This window comes from Eptesicus fuscus, chromosome 8, assembly GCF_027574615.1.
Source record: "Eptesicus fuscus isolate TK198812 chromosome 8, DD_ASM_mEF_20220401, whole genome shotgun sequence".
In the NCBI taxonomy this organism is placed as follows: domain Eukaryota; kingdom Metazoa; phylum Chordata; class Mammalia; order Chiroptera; family Vespertilionidae; genus Eptesicus; species Eptesicus fuscus.
In genome coordinates, this window is record NC_072480.1 from 84,723,704 (window position 1) to 84,746,209 (window position 22,506).

General features: G+C 42.2%; 1 pseudogene; it reads left to right on the plus strand.

Annotated features, from left to right (window-relative positions):
* Positions 1–2,501: 2,501 nt before the first annotated feature.
* LOC103290338 (ATPase WRNIP1-like) lies at positions 2,502–17,625 on the plus strand (annotated as a pseudogene).
* The last annotated feature ends 4,881 nt before the right edge of the window (positions 17,626–22,506 follow it).

The window sequence follows — 22,506 nt, forward strand, 5'->3', positions numbered from 1 at the left end:
AATTTACAAATCCACAAAAGCTGCATGCAGTGACTTTTGCATATGAATGGCCTGTCCTTGAAAATCTCAAACAAGCTGCAGCTGGGTCAGGGAGCCCCAAACCTATCAATAAAAGGCCCAAGACCAGGCACCAGCACCAGCTGGCCTTGCTTCATAGCTGGGCCTCGTCTGGACACTTCCAAACCCAATACAAAGAGGAGGAATCTGCAGATCTCTCTGTAGCTCCTGCTGGGTGGCCCCAGGCAGTGGCTGACTTTGCATCTCTCTGAAGACCCAAGAGCCAGTGTATCCAATGATCAGTGTCAGACCATACCAGATTACAACTCTACATATCCATAAGTGACACACTCAAGGGGAAGACTCAGTGAGCACCAAAGCCCCACTGAAGCAAGTCCTGCTCCATAGGAGTGTCTCCTACATAGCAGCTGCCCCACTGTAGGCACAGCTGGTTCTCACAGCCAATTGGCCTGGAGGTCAATTCCTCCCAGTGACACCAACAGCAATCAAGTCTCAACTACAAGACTGTGCTCACAGCCCACAAAGGGGTGCACCTAGAGCTTCCAGCTCAGGTGACTGGGGAGGGCTGAGCCACTGGGCCCTATAGAACACCTACTACACAAGGCCACTCTACCAACTCAAGGAGACATAGCAGCTCTACACAATACATAGAAACAAACACAGGGAAGCAGCCAAAAAACAGAGGCAAAAAAATATGTCACATATGAAAGAAATAGAAGAAACTACTGGATATAGAATTCAAAACCACGGTTATAAGGTTACTCAAGAATCTTCTAGAAACCTCCAAGGGACTTAGTGAGACTTTCAAGGATCTTAGTGAGAATGCCAAAAAACTGGAAAAGGACCAGTCAGAAATTAAGCATACACTGACTGATATAAAGAATAATTTACAGGGATTCAACAGTAGAGTAGAAGATTCTGAGAAGCAAATCAACAATTTGAAATATGAGGAAGCAAAAAACACCCAACCAGAAGAGCAAAAATAAATAAGAATCCAAAAATATGAAGAGAGTGTAAGGAGCCTCTGGAACAACTTCAAGCATAACAACATTCGCATTATGGGGGTGTCAGAAGGAGAGGGAGAGCAAGATATTAAAAACCTATTTGAAGAAATAATGACAGAAAACTTCCCCTATCTGGTGAAAGAAAAAGACTTACAAGTCCAGGAAGCACAGAGAACCCCAAACAAAAAGAACCCAAAGAGGACCACACCAAGACACATAATAATTAAAATGCCAAGGGCTAAAGACAAAGAGAGAATCTTAAAAGCAGCAAGAGAAAAGCAGTTAGTTAACTACCAGGGAATGCCCATATTACTGTCAGCTGATTTCTCAACAGAAAATATGCAGGCCAGAAGGGAATGGCAAGAAATATTCAAAGTGATGAATACCAAGAACCTACAACCAAGATTACTCTACCCAACCAAGCTATCATTTGGAATTGAAGGTCAGATAAAGAGCTTCACAGAAAAGAAAAAGCTAAAGGTATTCATCACCACCAAACCAGTTTTATATGAAATTTTGAAGGGTATTCTTTAAGAAGAAGAAGAAAAAGAAAAGGATCAAAAATATGAACAACAAAATTGCAACAAATACATACCTATCAACAATTGAATCTAAAAATCAAAATAAACAAATAAGACATCTAATGAACAGAATAAACTAGTAAATAAAATAGAATCAGAGGCATGGAAATGGAACAGATAGACAATTCTCAGAGAGAAGGGGGAGGGCAGGAAGAGATTAAACAAAGATCTTACATGCATATATGCATTACCTATGGACACAGACAATAGGGTGGCAAGGGCCTGGGGCAGGGCGGGAACTGGGTGGAGGGAGGCAATGGGGGAAGAAAAGAGGGATATCTGTAGTAATCTCAACAATAAAGATTTAAAAAAGAATTAATAATATAAATAAATAAATAAATAAATAAATAAATAAATAAATAAATAAATAAAACAGCCAGATCCTCAGCATTACAAATATTAAGTTCCCCATATTTGTCCGAGAGGGCCCAAGTGTAATATCTCAGCTTAGAGATAGTCTTGATGGTACAAGTGAACATACTGCTCATGTTAAAGGTATATGGTTCTTCTAGAAACAGTTATTAATATCCACTCCTTTTCTTTAATAGGACCAGCTCAGAGTAGATTATCTGGAAAAAACTGTAAACAAAGCAATATTTTATTTTTAAAGTATAGGACCTTTTTGAATAATTGTTAAGTAAGAACCTTTTAGTTTATGATTACAAATGAAATGTGTCCGTAAAGGTAAACACTCAGAGCCTATCAAACCCTCAGTCAAGCACACAACTAATAGGAGTATGCAGACAGGCCTGGCAAAGAGACAGTCCCCGTAGTGCATGGAACCACATTCAGGGTGTAAAAAAAAAAAACAACGCATATGTAGTACAATACCTGTGTGGTCCTGGGGTCAGAGCTCCTAGAATAGTGCCCAGGAGACATCAGCACAGAGATCGGAAAGATGAGTTTACATGGGCAAAATGCTGAGCAGAGGCATTCGCAATTCTCCTTGCAACAACAATCTGGTGTGAGCAAGATAGTTATGCAATACGGAATAGACCAATTGAACACATTTAACATGATGAACACTCACAAGGCCAAGTATGAAGATTATGGAGAATTGCTGAAGCCACAGGAGAGCTGGTCAGAAAAGCAGTTAAATATAATATCTCTTATAACGTTAAGTCAAAGGAAAAGCTACTCTATATCCACAATCCTTACCTGTGCTACAGAAAAGCAATGTGGCTTAAAGAAATGAAGGACTGGACTTCGGGAGCTATAGGTTCAACTCCTAATTCTGTTACTAAGCAACAGGAATATTTCCCCATTTATTAAAGTGAATCTTTGTGAGGTATGAGTGTGAGTTATGGGGAAGATCAGAGGACCTTGATGAGTGCACCAGCTGGTCCCTCATGAGCTCAAGTGCAATGCAACCTGAAGTATTGCAATGCTTACTGAAATCATCTTTGAGAGATGATTTATGATTAAAACCAGGTTTCTCTTCATTTCTTTGTTGGAAGTGGTAGAATTGGTTATAACTAACCAGTCCAGACAATTGTAATCAGAACAATGTTTTCTCTGAAATAACAATGGGAAAAGTAGTTTGATATTGAAAGGAACTCCATCTGTGCTGCCAGTCTAATAATACAGCTCTGGTTTCTTCATCCAGAGGTTTTCAATTTTCAGTTCATGCAATTCCATGGTTTCAGAGAAACTTGCCCAAAAATTATAGGGTAACAGCCTTTAGGAATTGCTGATATTTTATAAAATAAATGTAAGTGAAGGTATATGATCATGTATTTTAAAAATACTTTCTAGAATTGAATAGATTTGTGCTCATGTGTGTATTTAAACTATCTTATTTATATTATAAAAACTCAATATAATTTTAGCTGATGTTTATTTGTGTCACCGATCATGGGATAAGAGCAGTGCATGAGAGATTCCTACTGTTGGAATGCAGTACCTGTCAATTTCGCATCTATGACCTGCAATTTTAGCCTTAAATATTTTGATACTGTTTGTTGATGCAAAAAGATTAGTAAATGTTATTCCCAATGTAACATACACCTTTTACTAATATAAACTATTTATTTTGGTGCCATGCAATGCTTTTTATTTGGAATTCATTCTTTTCTAGTATTAATAGTTGTGACCACTAGTTTTTGTCATTGTTGCTTATTTTTGGCTTGGGGGTTTGTTGCCTGTCTTTTACATACATGTATTCATCTGCCTGATATAGCTTTGCCTATTGATTTATATTTGATCAATTGGAGTTATTTTATTTTAAAACTGCCCTTATTATATAATATAAGACATTTTATTTTAAGTGAGTTTATTCCATTTATACTCATTTTTGTAAGAAACATGTTGAGTCAATTTTTCATCTTATTTAATGTTTTTATACTTTTATTTACTATCTTCTTGTAGTCTATATATTTAGTGTTAATTTTTTGGTTATTTAATTTTTTATTATTTAAAAGATTTGTTATCAGTCTCTTTTTCAAGTTCTTTGTAACTTTAAATTACATGCTTTAACCCTCTATCTGTTGACTTATAAACTTTGTACAGTGTCTTTTGACTTCCAACTATGACAGATGAGGAAATTTGTACCCTCTTGTACTTCTAGTTATGTTATTATCATTTTACATTGTCAAGATTTATATCAGTTACATCCAATTCTGTTACAAAAAAAAACCCATAGCTTTAAAAAAAAAAAAAAGAAGAAAAACTTTTTTTTTTATGTGTGTAACTGGATGCATTGCCTACCTCTGATCTTTCATAGTGCTGCTTCCCCATTGCTGAATCCTTTGTTTAATTTTATTTGTTGGCTGTTGGATTCCATCATAAATTGTTTTGAGGAGGTTCATGAGCATTACATTCCTCAATTACTTGCAAGTTTAATAATGACTGTCTTTTCACTTGGAAAACAAATTGGTATGGAATAAAATTCTCACTTTTACTCCTATAGAGATCCATAGACATTTATCCATCCTACTTTAAAATTAAATGTTAGAGTGGAGTAAGCTGAACTCACATTTTCCCCCTTGCTTTTTCTACCTGGATGTACAGTATTTATCCTTCCCAAATACCAAATTAATTAGGCTACATCTCAATATATATTATTCTATATAATTTTTCTTCTCTTGAAACAAGTATGCTTTTTAGGACACTGGATTCTTGAAAGTTTTATTAAATTTGTATAATTTTCTGTCATTATAAAAAAGATTATGGACATATAAATTCCACTTTGTTTTGCATTATCTATTTTCGTCATTTATCTCTTGGTTCTTCTCCATTTGGTTTTATGTGATTTTCTGAAGCATCTTCTCTATATCCCTGACTCCATCTACTCTACTTACAGCTTCTAACATGGCCCTTTATCCCAGTAAAATGTTTATGGTTATTTTCAGTTCCTTTCCTGAATGCTGCCATCCACTTCTTATGCTACTTTATGTTACCTTTGAATTCTTATATCTTTTTGTCTCAGTTAGTTGGTGTTTTCAAAATTCAGAGTATTCTTTTATTTTTATTTTATCTCTAGAATAAATAGTAGCTGTATAATCTTAAGCAATCCCATGTATAAGAAAACAGTTTTCTCATCGCTGTAAAAAATAAAAATAAAAAACAGAAATATCTCCCCATTTCTCTACCTAAGTCACAGATTTGTTGTGAATATCAAAAATATCCATGACAAAAAAACACTTCTTAACACATAATTACTTTACAAGCATAATCTATTACCCAAAAAATGGCACATCATACCACATAGCAGTACCTTTGTTCATAACCACATAAAAGTTACTATTAAGCTACAACAAGTGCTAGTCACCATTTGCTGAGAACTTATAATATGCTACTATATTTATCACAGATGTTAGGCCATTTAATCTTATTGATAATACAATGAAATCAGTATCAGGGTATATACAGTGTATATTCTATAGGTGGGATTAATGAGACTTAGAAAGTTTAAGTAATTTGCCCAAAGTCACAGTTTGTAAATAACAGAGCTTAGATTAAATTGAGTGTGTCTGATATCAAGTTCATGCTCCCTACATCACTCTAAGCATACATAAGGAGAAGCAAACAAAAAGATAAATTTATTCAAATTTCATATCCATTATAACCCCCTTTAGTGACTCAATATTTTTTATTAATTGGTACTTATTCATATACTAGAGGCCCAATACACAAAATTTGTGCATGGGAGGGGGAGCTCTCAGCCCAGCCTGCACCCTCTCCAATCCGGGACCCCTCAGGGGATGTCTGACTGCCAGTTTAGGCCACAGGATCGGGACTAAACTGGCAGTCAGACATCCCTCTCACAATCTGGGACTGCTGGCTCCTAACTGCTCACCTGCCTGCCAGCCTGATCACCCCTAACTGCCCCCCCTGCCAACCTGGTTGGCCCCAACTACCCCCCTGCTGGTTTGGTCACCCCTCACTGCCCCCCCTGCTGGCCTGGTCACCCCACACAGCCTGCTGTTCAGTCATTTGGTTGCCCCTCACTAACCCCCCTGCCTGCCTGGTTGCCCCACTCAGCCTGTTCAGTTGTCTGTTCAGTTGTTTTAGTTGTGATGGCCGCTGGCTCGTTACATATATAGATTTTAGGGTGTTTTTAATAGACTATTTTTAGAGCAGTTTTAGGTTCACAGAAAAATTGAGTGGCAGGTAGAGAGATTTCCCATTACCTCCTGGCCCCACAGACGCACAGCCTTCCCCACTATTTGCATCTTGCACCGGAGGGGTCCCTTTGTTGCAATTGATGAACCTACCTTGACACATCCTTATCTCCAAAAGCATATAGTGTACATTAGTGCTTCTAATTCTCTTCTATCCCCTGTTCTTCCATTTCCTGATTCATTCTGTTTCTTTTATCTGCCTTCCTGTTGACCACCAAGATTGGGAGACAGTAGTGGTAAAGCAATTAGAATATAAAATCTCTCTCTCTCTACCCTCTTTGTTCTTCTGCTAACTATCCATTTTCTATTGAATGTAATATTTGTAGTTTGTTATTTCTTTTTAAATAGCATCTTGCCTAGAGATTATGTAACTTTTTCATTGGCTCTCACACCCATGTCATGCAGGTCTCATAACACCTCACTGGCCAGTGCAAGGAAGCCTGTTTCTCATGTCTTAGGCTCTATAGAGAAGGGCATCGGTTTTGGACACTAGCTTCTGTAGACTAGTCGTTCCTGTTCTTATCGAGAGTTAATAATTCACCCTTCAGCCTTAATTTAAAAGTTTCTAATTCATTAACAATGCAATTTTCAAAATGAGATTTGCTATGAGATGCTTAATAACTAAAAGGCCTTATCAATCTTCTCCCGCTTAGAACCAGATTCTTTCTATACTGAGATTTCAGAAAGTCAAGTTCAGACGCCGCAGGGCAATAATTTGAGCTCAGACTTCAGAATAATACTGACAGTACAATCTTGAGCAGCACCTTAGAGTTTACGAAACACATCCATCCCTATGCTCTGTTTCACTTTGTCTGGCAACACCTTTGGAGAGGATCCAGGTCTTCCTGTAATTAATGAGAACCCTGGGTCGCTGTTCTCCCATCTCACGTAGGAGGTGGTAGCCTCAGTGTAACCCAGGTTGGGGCCTCTGGCCATAGACTGTACATTATGCAGCACTAATGATGCAATTAATTCCTACATCAGCTGACACATCATTCCTTAAAGTAAAAATTCCCAAGTTGGAACCTTAGGGGGAAAAAAGTTGAAAAGGCAGAACTGAAGGGCCCGAAAACAAGGACTATACAAGGAGTCTGAATTCATTCCCGGCTCCTGCCTATTTTATTGACAAATCCACTTCTTTAATCTCTCCCTACCAGATCTCGTACACAGTGGTCAAGAGGCTACTTTAGTAGAGTTTCTTCTTTTTCTTCCGTTGGTTGTAAGAAAGGTTCTGGGTACAAATACCTCACAGCCAATATTAAAAGGACATACTGGCAGAAAAAAAAAAAGTTATATAGTCAGTCTTGCTAAATTAGTTTATCTAAAATTGTATGTGTGAGTGATTTTAATCAAAATCTAATTTCCCCTCTTTTTAGAGTAACTGAAATGAGATTTTTCTAATTTACTTTTTGCGGTTCAAGTTTCTCATAATTCTTCTATGGTCGTGACAGCACTGTGAACGTGTCTGCTACTACAAAGCATTAAAAAAATTAGATTTTCAAATTGATGTGCTAAATTAAAAATGTTTAATGTTTCTCATCAAAAGGCACAGGAGTATGCAAGGGGCCTTCAGTACAGTTAAAGGCACAATATTTCTTTCATCTGTTTCTTTAATTCACAACCCAGGGCAACTGTACTGTGAAAATTAACAAGCTCTAAGTACAGGAATTCTTGTAAGCTGTGTCCTCTAAGAAGCTTCCTTTTAATTTCCTTCCATCCCTTGACACGGTGACCTTAAGGATGTCATAATAAAAATGGATAATGGTGCCTTGGGTTTGTTTTTTGTTCATTTGCTTGCTATTGCATATGATGTGGGGTGTGTGTGTGTGTGTGTGTGTGTGTGTGTGTTGTTTCTTCTGCCCCAGTTGGAGTTTGCCAGATGTTATTAGGGCTTGTGAGCCTTTGAGTAATTGTAACTCTCAGGCTTGACTAGCTAATTCCAATGATTTAGAAAATCATATTACTTCTGTAAATTGGCTCCAGTTGTTATATTAAAATCCAAGCTTCTGCCCTGAGGAGATGCCTGCTGCCTAGATCGGGACGTGGTTGAGCATATCCCAGGAGCCACATATCCAGACTCTGGAAGATGGCTCAGCAGGTGAGAGGCTTGCAAAGGGTGACAGGGATGCAATCTGGTATTCAGCCTTTGCACTTGCACCAGATTCTCCCCGTGGGAGTTCAGGACCACATCTAGCTGTAAAATAGAAGTTTATTTATTTTTTAAATAATGATGGGTAAGATCCAGTGGGAGTTCAGGACCACATCTAGCTGTAAAATAGAAGTTTATTTATTTTTTAAATAATGATGGGTAAGATCCAGTTCTCAAATACTACAGCCTTCTCTGCTTTTATAAAATACAGGTACAAGTTCCAACTAGGAACAAGGCAGCTACTTCTATTCGGCCCCTCTTTTTCACCAGCCCTGTCATGGATAGTTAAAGAAACTGGATCTCCTGAGAGAGGAATGGATTTGCCTAAGGCCACGAAGTAATTCATGGCAGAGTCAGGCTGAAAACCTAGCTAAACTGGTGTCCAGTCGAATGCTCTCTCCACCCCATGGAAACACTCTGCCTGTTCCACTAAAAGGATTTAGAGATAAGAGAGGCAATTAGGGTAGGATCCATGGGAAGGAATGCAAATATGATGGGCGGGGCCAGATCCAGACCAGCAGAATGTTTATCTTGCAAGTACAGAGGGCAGCAGACTGTTACAAGAGAAGGGGGAGAAGAAGGAGTGCTGGGTGGGCTTTAAATAACACGAGTGAAGAGAGGAGTCTCTGGTGCCTTCTTTGGTTCATAGCAAAACTATCAACCCCCACCCTATAAGCAAGCATGCATATGCATGTTCCCATCTGATGCTCAGTGAGCTCAGCCAACCTCTTGATCATGACAGGAAAGAAGAGAGAAGGCAGAAACCATGTGTACTCCAGTCCCCCAATGACCAAAGCGTTGAACACATTTTTCTAAAGCCACTGAGACTATAGGTCAGCCCTAGTTCATCTTTCTCTTCTGTCTCTCCCATTCATACTTCATGAAACTTTATCAATTACCCATTGCTTTCTTCCAGATCACTTCTCTACCTTAAGTGAAACTGAATCTTTTTTAAAATATATTTTATAGATTTCAGAGAGGAGGGAAGCAGGAGAGATAGAAACATCATTGATGAAAGAGAATCATTGATTGGCTGCCTCCTGCATGCCCCCTACTAAGGATTGAGCCCACAACCCGAGCAAGTGCCCTTGACTGGAATTGAACCTGGGACCCTTCAGTCCGCAGGCCAACGCTCTATCCACTGAACCAAACCAGCTAGGGTGAAACTGAATCTTAATGGGCTCTCCAGATAAGCAAAGCCCTGCTATATAAAACTACCCAAAATATCAACCCTCTAGGTAATAACATCTTAATTCATCTACAGAGTAAATGTCTCCAGAAAGCACTGATCTACAAACTCTAATGGTGGAGATTTTGGTTGCTGCAAGCCAGGGGAAGAATAACTGGAAGGCATCTTGGCCTAGAGGTATGGGCCACACCACACAGGCAGCGGGTCTGGCTTTGCATCTCTGCCAACAGGTAAAAGCTCTTTCTAACAGCATTAGAAGCAATGCAGTTACATGGAGAAGTCAGCACAGACTCCGCTTTCATGGGAGGTAGTTAAGACACCCTAGTTCAGTGGGGTTTTTCCTTCCTGTTGATGCTTCCCTAAGCCAGATTCTCCTCCTCCCCAAACCACTCCCAACAATTCAGTTTAATTTTTGTGTTTTTTTAATGCCATTATTCCTTCTCCCTAGTCTCTTGTAGGACTTTCAATATATCATTAGGCTATTTTGTGCTTTCTCATAATTGTGTAAATTGTTTCTTTTGTGAAAGCTGCAATTAAGCCAAGTAATATTGTCTTGAGGTCATTTCTCCTCGGCGTAGTTCAAACCTAATGAAAAGTTTGTGGCTTTCACTGTCACCAGTGCTGAGAAGGTGATAGCTTCTGCAGTTTTTGGTACATAGTATAGCCTGAGGACAAAGGAAAAATCAGTTCCCCTAGATAATAGAAATACAGTTATGAAGGAATTAGTCTCCTCAACTAGGTTGCAAGCAAGCTCCTAAGAGTATGGCTGTGTCTTATTCATCTTTGTTCAGTCCTCTATAGTTTACTCATTATAGGTATTTAGTAACTAGTTAATGACATTATGAAGAATTCCAGTGCCTGAATTCTGAGCATCGGCCTGCAGACTGAAGGGTCCCAGGTTCAATTCCAGTCAAGGGCATGTGCCCAGATTGCAGGCTTGATCCCCAGTAGGGGGCATGTAGGAGGCAGCCAATCAATGATTCTCTCTCATCATTGATGTTTCTATCTCTCTCTCCCTCTCTATATATATACATATAAATATATATATATTTCAAAAGCCTGGTTGTCAGTAACCATCAGTCCATCAGTTATCTCCTAAGCTGTATGCTTTGCCCTATAGAAATTGATGTTTTCTGAATTGTATTGAGGAGTTCTGGAGTTGAAAAGTCCTATTAGACAAGATAAGAAGGGGCTTAAGGTTCTAGTAGGTACTAAGATAGGTAGGAGGCTAAGAGCATAGGAGCAGGAGGGTGGCCAGTGACTCAAAGAGTAAAAGACATTCAACTCCAAAGAATCTCTTGGAGTTTTCAACATAAGCTTGAACTTCAAGCTGAACCAGGTCATTGACTCAGAAGGAAGCAAAACTTCTGAATCAATGACATGAACACGAAGACAAATCCTGCAGAGTCCTGGATTCCGGGGCTGAGTAATGATGCTTACACAGAAGAAATATGCATCCAGGAAAATCTTGTAAATACCAAGTCATCGTCATTCAAAACATCATTAATATCACTTGCCTTTAAGCGCTAAAAGTAGAGGAAAATATGAGTTCGGTTTTGCCTCTGCACCAACAAAATTACATAAAACATAGGGTATCATGTAAATAAGAAGCTGGTGACAGAGGTATTTGTGACACTGCTCAAGGGAACAAACAGCTTTAAACACTTTAGAACCTCGTGCTGATGTATAAACAATAAAAGTTAATTACATACCATTCCGATACATTCACACAAAGATCTATATTTGGCAAAACATCCTGGAAACATTTTGTTAGCCTAGCATATTTACTGTGCCCATTTGAAAGTAATAAAAATGGCATTTCTGAAAAAGCATCCCATAATTCAACTATTCACTGCCCCCTCTGTGAGTGCAAACCAGGCAGATTTCACTGTAAAACTTGTGAAAATTCTCTGCCTTATGAAGGGCTCCTGACCGGTGCTTTAGGTAGTGTGAGCACAGAAGTTGAGTAGTGTTAACTAGTCCCAGAGTTTTAGACTATTAGAACTCGATAAGCAAACTCTGGTCACCCACTCTAACCCCCACACGATACTGATGAAGAAGTCATCTCAAAGAAGTCAAATCTTTCGTCCAAAGTCAAACAAACAATAGGTTGTACAGGTGGGACTTGAACCCTTATGCCTCCTACCTCCCAAACTCCTAATTCAGAAGATCACAGTTCTAGAGTTTTCTGCTGTTATTTTTTAATCTGCAACAAGTAACTTTGGAATAAGAGAAGGCTGCTGCGGAATAGAGATTCACACTGACTGCAGTCTTCTAAGTGCACAATGATATTGTCTGCCCCTGTTCTATTCTTCCCTAAAACAGCTGGACATAGTGTATTTCTCCTTTTCTAAAGTATAGCCTGGGCTTCTATACCCTCCATGAGCCTGTTTTGTGGATGGGTCCGATCATACAGAGGAAACTTCCTTCTTTGCTTGATAGTTACATGGGAAGACAATGTACTTTTTTCGAAACTTAGCCCCAAAGCAATTAGTTGACAAGTCCAGAGTAGACCCCTGTGGCAAAGTGAAATATAAAGACTCTCTGGGTAGCAAGTGTTTCCCTTTTAATGACAGCTTCACTAGCGAAGTGTTGAGTGGAGCACTGTCATTTCTCCCTGCTGTGTGCATTGGGCTGGGAGCCAGCACAAACCTGCCTAGATGACATTTCAGGTCAGACCATTATGTCAGAAATTTCCCACAAAGCCCATGGAGGGAGGGTGGTCTGCAGCCTGCTCACCTGTAACTAGATTCAAAATAAGAGAAATCTGAAGAAAGGGGGGCCTTTTGGGGCACTGTCATCAATTGATAAACCCTGTGAGGTAGTAGAAGAAAACAAAGTATGGGCTTTGCCTGAAAATGTTGGCCCATCTACGTGTATGGCGTTAAAGGAGAAATTTATACAGCAAGGTGATGGGATGAATGGAGAAACAATAGAATAGTGTTTAAGGCTATAGTGACTCTCGTCTTGTCATTCCTTCCTTCAATTGATTTATATTATTAAGCTCCTTCAAGTGGCAAAGTATCTTCTAGGAAGGGGGTGAGAAACTAAAAGCTAATGTGCCTTGGGTTCTACCTTCAGTAAATTTATAATCAGGTAGAGTAAGAAACATATATACAAGTAAGTTTTAAGCACCATAAAATATGATCTTAAAATAAAGTCCTTTTGTAATTTAAAGGCAACAGAGGATATTTTTCTGCTTGGGGTAATAGAAAAGACTTAAAGGAAAAAGTGAATTTGCTTAAGAAGTAGAATTTCTATATATATCAGGGGAACTAAAAGAATTTTCTAAATTTAGCAATCAGGATAAACCAAAAATTAGCACATGCCATGAAACACCAGGAGATAAGGAGAACCCTACTCTAACTGGAACAAGGCTCTTTATAGGAGAATCATAAAAGTTAAGCCTGAAAATAGAGGCCAAGGTGGTGAAGTGCCTCATATATCTAAATGAGAAGTATTTGATTTTATTGGGAGATATTGAAGGTTTTGATTGAAAGAGTGACAATGTCATCTAAATTTCCACCCAAGACAAGCAGAGGAGAAAGACAGAAGGAAACGGTAAAGGAGAAGGGGATAAGGGTAAAGGGAGATTGAGTTCTTTTGGATTCATGATGAAAAAGGAGGAAAAAATAGAATAGAGAGGGGTGGGAAAGATCATAAAGATGTAGAGCTAACTTGAGATAACAGGAAGATAGATGCATAAAAGCATAGATGAATGAAATCTCAGAAAATAACCAGCTCAACAATCAAGGGATGATGCAAAGCATTTGAGTTAGAAGAAAATAGCCAAAGGCAGAAATGGCATATGAACTTGTGTTCTACCGTGGCAACCAGGCAGGATAAAACAGTTGGAGCTCTAAATGGCAAAGGAAGGAAGGGCCAAGAGAAGTACTCTGAGATAAAAGAAAGAGAAAAGAAGATCCAGTGATTAAGAGCCTGTTGTCTCCACCAGGGCATAACAGACTCCAGTTAAATTGTCTGATGACTTTGCAATCATTAGGTTGGGAAGATTGAAAAAAGAAGAGAAAAAATAGAAAAGGAGAGTAAATTTTGTAAGCTCAACTCACCAACTCCCTGAGTATCCAGTAGAGAAGACATGAAAGCTTAAGCCAGCCAACAACAATGATAATGGAAAATAAGCAGCCGGGTACAAAAAAAGAGCTCTTCGCGCAACTTGTCCACTCATTGGTGTTGGAAAAATGGGGAGCAGAAGACTATAGTCTTGAATGGCTAAGAAGATACTGATGACATTGATTTAAAACAATAAGCAGATTAAAAAATAAAAGCTAGTTTTTAAGAGGAAAATGACAAATTTGGTCTGAATCATACTGAATCTGAGAGGCTAGCACAATGTTCAGATGGTGACATCTGCCAATTGAAATTCATGAATTTAGCTTAGGAGAGAAACTGTTGAATTTGTACAAAAGATTTAGAATTCAAAAGCATTCATACGTTGGTTACAGCTGAAACCGGAAGTTGTGGAGAGACAAAAAAAAAAAAAAAAGAGTAAACACAGATTTAAAGAATACCTGTTCTCAATCAGTACATGGGAACCACAGTCAGGTGACCCAAAGATATGATAAATGAGTCTGTCCTTAGAAGATTATATCATATATTGACACAGAATAGATTCAAGAAGATATATTTCAAAATCTTAAGAGGATAGAATGATTCCTAAAATGAGCTATATTCCCTACTTCTGGAATAGTCTTGGTACATAATAAATGATTTTTTTTAATATTAGTTTGCATCTTTCTGATGATCAGTGACTTTGAGCATCTTTTTCCATATGTCTTTGACCCAGTAATCCACTTTAGAAATATATCCTAATAAACCTGAAACACCAATCAGAAAGAATGTATGCACCCCTATTTTTATAACCATGCAATTTACAATAGCTAAGATCTGGAAAGAGCCCAAGTGCCCGTTAGTAAATGAGTGGATAAAAAAGCTGTGGTACATTTACACCATGGAATACTCTGCAGCAGTAAAAAAAGAAGGATCTCTTACCCTTTGAGACAGCATGGAGGGACCTGGAGAGTATTATGCTAAGCAAAATAAGACAGTCAGAGAAAGATCAGTATCACATGATCTCACTCATATGTGGAATCTAATGAACAAAGTAGACTGTTGAACAAAATAGATCCAGAGACATAGAAGCATGAAACAGACTGTTAAATTTCAGAGGGAAGGGGGGAGGGTGGGGTAGTGGGAAGAGATCAACCAAAGAACTTATATGCATATATGCAAAACTCATGAACACAGACAATAGTGTGGTGAAGACCTGGGGTAGGGGGCAGGGGCAGGCTAGAAGGGGTCAATGGGGAAAAATAGGAGACATATCTAATATTTTGAAAAATAAACATTTTTAAATATATTAGGTTGTTGAAGATAACAATTGATTTTAATTAGATTGAAGATCCATGATCAAGGGAAGAAGGCATTGATGAGAGGAGGAGCAATGTAAAGGTAGGTGTTGAATGTCCCCATCCAGAGCATTCAGTCTTTCTCTGTGACCCCTGGGCAGATTGGCACATACTGTGCAAATGGACAAGTGGGGATATTTCTGGCCCAAACCACCAGGACGTGGATTTATGACTGAGAGTTTAAAGACTTTAGAACATTAAAAGCAGGGAAGTCTCCTATTTATGTTTCTAGTCACACTTGGAAACTTTCTGATTATAATTTGGTCCCCATGCAGTTTTTTGACAGGGAGAAGATATGCTGTCAAATGGAAATGAATATTTGTTTCCTTTGATCATTATGTTTCTCATCAGAAGTAAATAATTGGCCACTATGTGTAACATATCAGTGTCTTATGAACTTTGTGCCCTGAGTCTTCCTGCACAGATGAGTTCAGTCATTTCTGGGGCATCAGAAAGATCACTTATTGAGGTTTGCAGGGCTGAGAGCCAGAGGCTGGGCCATGGGGAATCCAGCAGGTGCACAGCATTCTGAGAGAGCTCTCAGGAGCCAGCCGATTGACATCCTTTAAATAGCTGACAGGCAGGTCCTATGCTGAACCACATTGTACATTTTTGGTAAAATAAATTGAAATTGAGTAAATTTTAGCTAACTTTCCAAGATAAGAAGTAAATAAACTTTCAAATTGGCAGTGAAAGTATTAAAAACCTTTCTTTCCTGTATTGATCGAAAGACAATCATTGAGAAGCATAATACAAAAAGCATGTGTCTTGGAGTTCCAATTGAGTTCCAATTGAGCTCTTGGGTTACAATTCAGCTCTGCTACTTGCTGGCTGTGTGACTTTGAGACAGTAACTTGTGACTTTCAGTTATAGTAAAACTGGTGAGATTTTTATTTATTATTTAATAACTTAAATTATTATAATTATTAAATTATTGTTATTAAATATCTATTACTATCGTATATAATAATAGAGGAATATGCAAATTTTCCGGGACACCATAACGTCATGACCGCTCAGCAGGAGGCATGCACAGCAGGAGTGGGTGGGCGGGGACTGCCATCATCAGGTGGGCCTCCACACGGCCTGGCCCAGGGCGGCGCTCGGAGAAGGCAGCCCCCACACAGCCCAGCCCGGAGGCCACTCAACCCAGCCTGGAGGCATGTGCAGGCCTGCTGTGCTGCCCAGCCTGGAGGCCGCCTGGCCTAGGGGCAGCCCCTGGTGGAGGCAGCTCCCGGCGAAGGCGGCCCCAGCAGAGGTGCGCGCAGGCCTGCCCAGCACTGACGTGATGCTGCCTGCGTGCATCCCTGGCCAGGGACGTGACACTGCCTGCCTGTGTCCCCGCCCAGTTTATTAATAAATTTATATATTATTTTCATATACATTTTACTAATTTCCTTTCATCTCTGACACTTCTATTATAGAGAAAGGGCAAATAGCAATATTAAAATATTTCCTCTAATTAATTCCCTTTTAATGTGCACAAATTTCGTGTACTGGGGCCACCAGTCAAAATAATAAAAGGCCAAGAGGTGTCACGACCAAAACGACCAAACAACCAGTTGCCATGTGGGGACCCCCGCCACAATCGGGGGCATGGCCGGCCTCCTAACCTCCAATGGCTCCTAGCCCAGGCCGGCCCAGCGCCCCAGAGGGGACCCCCACCATGATCAGGGACGTGGCTGGCCTCAAACTGCCGGTGGCCCCTAGCCCAGGCCAGGGTGGCGCTGGGGACCCTGCGTGGGCGGCACAGTCTTTTAAAAATAAAGAAAGACCCACTTGTGCTCCGAGGCGCCTTCTGGCACTGGCCGCCCTGCCCCCACCCCCACCCTGCTCGGAACCTTGGGCAGAGCAGCTCTGGTGGGTGTGGGCCACGGCCCCATGCCCCAGGCCCCATGGGGGTGGAGGTTCACGCCGCAGCCGGTGTAGCAACACAGGTTAACTTTGCAGGGGTGTCCGAATTGGACTGAATGGACTGCAGCTGGCGGTGCTGGCCAGGTTAAGCTCCAGGAAGATGTTTTGTAAGAAGAGTGGGCAAGCCTATTCTCCCAGTAGAGTTCTGATCTCTGAGAATGATGTGAAGGGAGGCCTCCAGAAGTCTCACTTGTTATATGACCGAGCGGGAAAAGAGCATTACAACTGCATCTCTGCTCTACATAAGTCCATGCCTGGCTCAGACCCTAGCGCCTCCCTCTACTGGCTGGCACGCATGCTTCAAGGAGAAGAGGACCCGCTGTATGTGGCAAGGAGGCTGGTGAGGTTTGCCAGGGAAGACCTAGGTCTGGCAGACGCATCCACATTACCACAAGCAGTGGCCGCCTACCAGGGCTGTCACTTCATAGGCATGCCCGAATGTGAGGTGCTTCTGGCCCAGTGTGTAGTCTATTTTGCCAGAGCCCCAAAGTCTATTGAGGTGTACAGTGCCTACAACAACGTCAAAGCCTGCCTGCAGAACCACCAGGGGCCTCTGCCCCCGTCCCGCTGCACCTGAGGAATGTGCCGACCCAGCTATGAACGACCTGGACTATGGCAAGGGTTACAAATACAACCCCATGTACAGCGAGCCTGTGGAGCAGGAATACCTGCCCGAAGAATGGAGAGGCGTGGGTTTCTTCAAGCAGAGGCGATGCTGACACTCTGAGGCTCTGACAGCAGAAGGATGTTACTTTCTTTTCTTTTTTCTTCTTTTTTTTTTAATAGGAATGGCCAGAAAGAGAGTAAATGGATTGTGAAGTTGGTTTCCTGGTAAAAGTTAAAACAGCCCAACTTTTTGTGCCAGAAATTTGAGAGTTCTTAAGTGGAGACACAGCTACTTCAGCTAAGTGTGTAATGTTGAATTGTGTTCATTTGCACTTTGCAGTGGTTATACGTATGGAAGTGTCTGGCAGCTTTGTGCAATGAATTAATGTTATAAGGAATTATCTATTTTGTCATAGTATTTAAATCATAATGTCATTTCAGAATTCAGTTCTGTAGGATTTTTTTTTCCCTTTTAAAAAATGTATATTCTGGGTAGTTTTAATTGGCAAAAAAAAAAAATGTAATTGTGATTTAATACTGCATAGTGTGCTGGGGTATTTTTTTATATGCAAAGGTCTTATGAGCCAATAAAACTATTTCAAAGTAAAAAAACAAACAAAAAAAAAAACTTTGCTCGAGAGGCCTGCAGGGCTCTGGCGTGTTTGGGGGCAGCCTGTTTATGCCAGGACCCGGGTGTGCGGCTGCACACATGCAGTAGGCATGTGCTGGGAACATGGCGCAGGCATCATATGGACATTTGTGTGTGAAAAGGTGTGCACACATGCCGAAACCGGTTTGGCTCAGTGGATAGAGCGTCGGCCTGCGGACTGAAGGGTCCCGGGTTCAATTCCGGTCAAGGGCATGTACCTTGGTTGCGGGCACATCCCCGGTAGGGGGTTGTGCAGGAGGCAGCTGATCGATGTTTCTCTATCATCAATGTTTCTAACTTTCTATCCCTATCTCTTCCTCTCTGTGAAAAATCAATAAAATATTTTTTATTTAAAAAAAAAGAAAAGGTGTGCACACACCTTAGTGTGCATAAATACATCTGTTTCTCAGAAGCGTACCTGGAAAGGTGCTTTATCTGTAATAGGCAGTTTTCACAATGTAATCCAGAGCAAAGGATCTGTAGTGAAAACACACACACAGGAAAAGGTTTTTGATACTAAACACAAAGCTGTAATTGAAATGTTTATGCCCAAATGTACTGTGAATCAAACATATGGTGATATTTATCGTCTGGTGGGTCTTTTTGAAAGGTTTGGTCAATCAGTTCTCATTTCACAAAAATAAAATAATGTAACTAAATTATTACTAAATATATACTTCTAAGGAAAAGTAGTTTACCCACTTTGTGTACTTTTTGCACGTGTGTAGCACATCAAGGCTGTTTATAAAGTATAACTTGGATGATGTGACAATATGGTTGAGGAAGGGGGTGTGGCCGGTTGTTTTTAAAAATTAGCACTTCACAGTTTTTAAGACAAACATGTTAACCTAAAATCTTCAGAAGGCAGGGTTAGGGGTCTTTTAAGACCTTTGAATAGGCCTAAGATATAAAAAAGCAGCTACCTTTTTAGGATGTCGCCTAAAAGAAACCTGTTATTTTCAGTTATTACTGTCTTTAAAATAACATTTTTGCAGCCTTTTTATGTGAGGGTTGTTTTTTTCATACTTTCATTACAATATTTGAAATAGGTGTTGTCGTTATTTTAAAGCAATAGTTTTTTCCTCTCAATATCAGAGACCTAAATTTTCACACACACCCTAAAAATGTTTATTTGAACTTAATGCATCTGGACTCCAGGTGGCCTAATTCAACATTACACATTTAGCTGATGTAGCTGTGCCTCCACTTAAGAAACTTTCCGGGTGCCAGCAGGGGAGGGTAGTTGAGGGCGATCAGGCCAGCAGGGGAGCAGGTGGGCATCAATCTATATAATAAAAGCCCAGACAGAAGGGCATAATGACCAGAACGACCAATGGACCAGATGCTCAACGCAGGAGCTGCCCCCTGGTGGTCAGTGTGCGGCCCTCCCACAGCGGTAGCAGCTGCTCAGAGGGCAGGTCTACAGCCGCTGGGCTGACCGGGATAAGCGGCACTCCCACAACAGGCTGATTGATCCCCACAGGCCGCCCCCCACCAGAGCTGGAATCACAGCACTAAAAGCTGATGGTTACTAAGCACCCTCTTTGTGTTGGGGGAAGGTCAGGTACACTCCACGGAATCTCAGATAATCCTAGAACCCGCCTCACAGGGTTGATCTAAGGGTTTCGATCTAAGGGTTTCTATTCATAGCTTTCAGAATGGAATGAGATCATCCACTTTCAAATAGTTGAGGGAAAACACACACTGCTCCTTTTTCATTCTCTTCCTCCCGACTTCTTGCAAGAAAAGGAACAACTGGCTCCCACGGCCCTGCCCTGAGCGCTGTGCCGAGAGCTCCCCCGCCCTCGGCTCCAAGTGAGTCTGCCTTCCAATGGCCTTTACACCTAAGCAGCTGCCTGAGCATCTTAACCCGTATCACTGACTGAGCACCTGCCATGTCCTAGGCATGCCCTAGCAGGGAGCCCACCGCCCTGTCCTACTGGATGTGCGTTCCACCAGGAAAGGACAGGGGAGCGGGGAGGAAACAGCCTCGGACAGACGTGAGGTGCAGCTGTTAGAGGGCACGGGCACCATGAAAACATGGGAATGAAGCCACATAGGGGCTCCGCCAGGGAGGGGCAAAGGGAGGCTCGCTGAGGAAAGGTGGACGGATGGAGGAGAGCCTGGCGGACGCCTGGAGAAGGGCCTCGGGCAGAGGGGCAGCAGGACGAGCAAGAGGCCGAGAGGAAGGGGGTCAAGGCTGGGTCGGGGGGGCACATGCTGCAGGAATCAGGGCCCGTGAGAACCTGGCATCCCCTGAGTGCAAGGAGGGCACCGGGGCTGTAGGTGAGGACCCGCTGGCTTCTGTGTCAGGAGCAGACTGAGGGGGAAGAGGAAGCAGGGAGACCGCAGAAGGCGACAGCACCCTCCCCCAGGGCGATGCGGAGACGGTGGAACCTGTGGCAGCCAAGGTGATGGCTTTGGGGGGTACTGGAGGGAAGCCAGAGCGTGAGGAACATGTGGGGAGAGAGGGGAGGAGGCCCCATGCTCCACTCGGCCGGGGAAGGCAGGGTCTCCAGCAGCTGCTGGCAGGGAGCTGTCTGTTTTGAGGGTCTGACTGTAAAACCCAGACCTTAGTTTGAGCTCCACATGAGGGACGTGGAATGTTCATGACCAGCCTCCCACCCTGAGGTCCAGGAGGCGGGTCATTCCCGTCTGGCTGCCCTAATCCCTCCACGCCCCCACCCCTCGCCCCCCAAGCTCTCTTCAGTGATGACAAGTACTTATTGGAAACAAGCAAATGGTTTTATTTTTGGTACCAAAAACAACAAAACAGAATGTACAGTATTATGGAAAGCAAATGCTGAAAACAAGGAAAATGAAGCCCTCCTGTGGACACACAGATCAGCTGTGCCAACCGGGTCACGCGTGACACAAAAGGGCTCAGGGTCCAATGCAAAGGACTTGCCCAGGTGGTCTGACTCCAATCCGCGACTCCAATTTCCAGGACAGAGAGGATCCCGCACAACAGAACAACAGCCAAGACCAGGCCCAAGTCCCGCGGCCTAAGGCAATGCTTGCAGTGCTTCCAGAGAAAGACGCTGGGACAGGGCGATCAGCATCCAGATCGCTGCCTCTAACTCCCACCGGGGGTCTGTGGTGCTCCCAGCCCTGCCCCTCCCTCCCCCTCACACATCCCTTTCCAGGTGAACCACAGATGGCCCTTCCCATCCTCCACCCTCCTCAGCTCTGATGGCAGGTAGGGAGGGTGGGGGGTCATGCGGGGAATCTGAGGGCCAAGGAAGTGCTGCTTGAAGAGCCAGAGACAGTGTCTGTCCACCCGCCCCCCTTGGATGAACCCATTAACACAGAGGCCTCATGAGCACATATTTAGAACAGGTCCCCCTCCCTCCCTCTGACTCTCTCACTGCATAACTTGGCTGATTTGGGCAAGTCACCCTCTGGAGTGTTAATTCTCTCTCCTTTAAAATAAGAACAAGAGCCTGGCGGACATGACTAAGTGGTTGAATGTTGACCTATGACTCAGGAGGTCAAGGTTTGACTCCCGGTCAGGGCACATGCCCAGGTTGTGGTCTTGATCCCCAGTGTGGGGTGTGCAGAAGGCAGCCTATCCATGATTCTCTCTCATCATTGATGTTTCCATCTCTCTTTCCCTCTCCCTTCCTCTCTGAAATCAATGGAAGATATCCTACATAATAAAAGCCTAATATGCATATTGTCCCCTCTACCAGGAGTTGGACCAGGAGTTCGACCGCTCGCTATGACGTGTGCTGACCACCAGGGGGCGGTGCTGAACATGACGGGCATTGGCAACAAAGCACTGGCAGCAGGCAGCAGTGGAGGTACTGCCAGCCCCAATGGGCTTCTGGGTGAGCAGGGCTGCAGCTGCCGGGACCACAAGGGGCCAGTCTGCTGAGGCTGGCTGGGAGAGAGTGCGCTGCCTGCCCGGCTTCCATGTGGCTCTGCTGGGTGGCCCAGAGGCCCACACTGCGCCCTAGCCCACAGCGTTTGGCCGTGCTTACCATATCTCTGCATGGGGACTCAGGCACCATGACTCAGGCGGAGGGGGGCACATGGGGGACCGGGGGCTCAGGTGCTAACCAGGGCCCAGAGGTCAGCTGGGACCTGCCCTTCCACTCCAGACACTCACGCTTCGATCGCTGGCCAGGCCTAGGGACCACACCTGTGCACGAATTTCATGCACCGGGCCTCTAGTTATTTTCATGAGATAAATAATAGTATTTATCTCACAGAGTCAAATGAGTTACTATTTGTAAATATTTCACATAGCAGCTGCTAAAATTTTTTAAAACTGACAATACTAAGTGGTAACAAGGAGGCCTCATACATTACTGGTGAGAATACAAAATAGTAAGCAACTTTG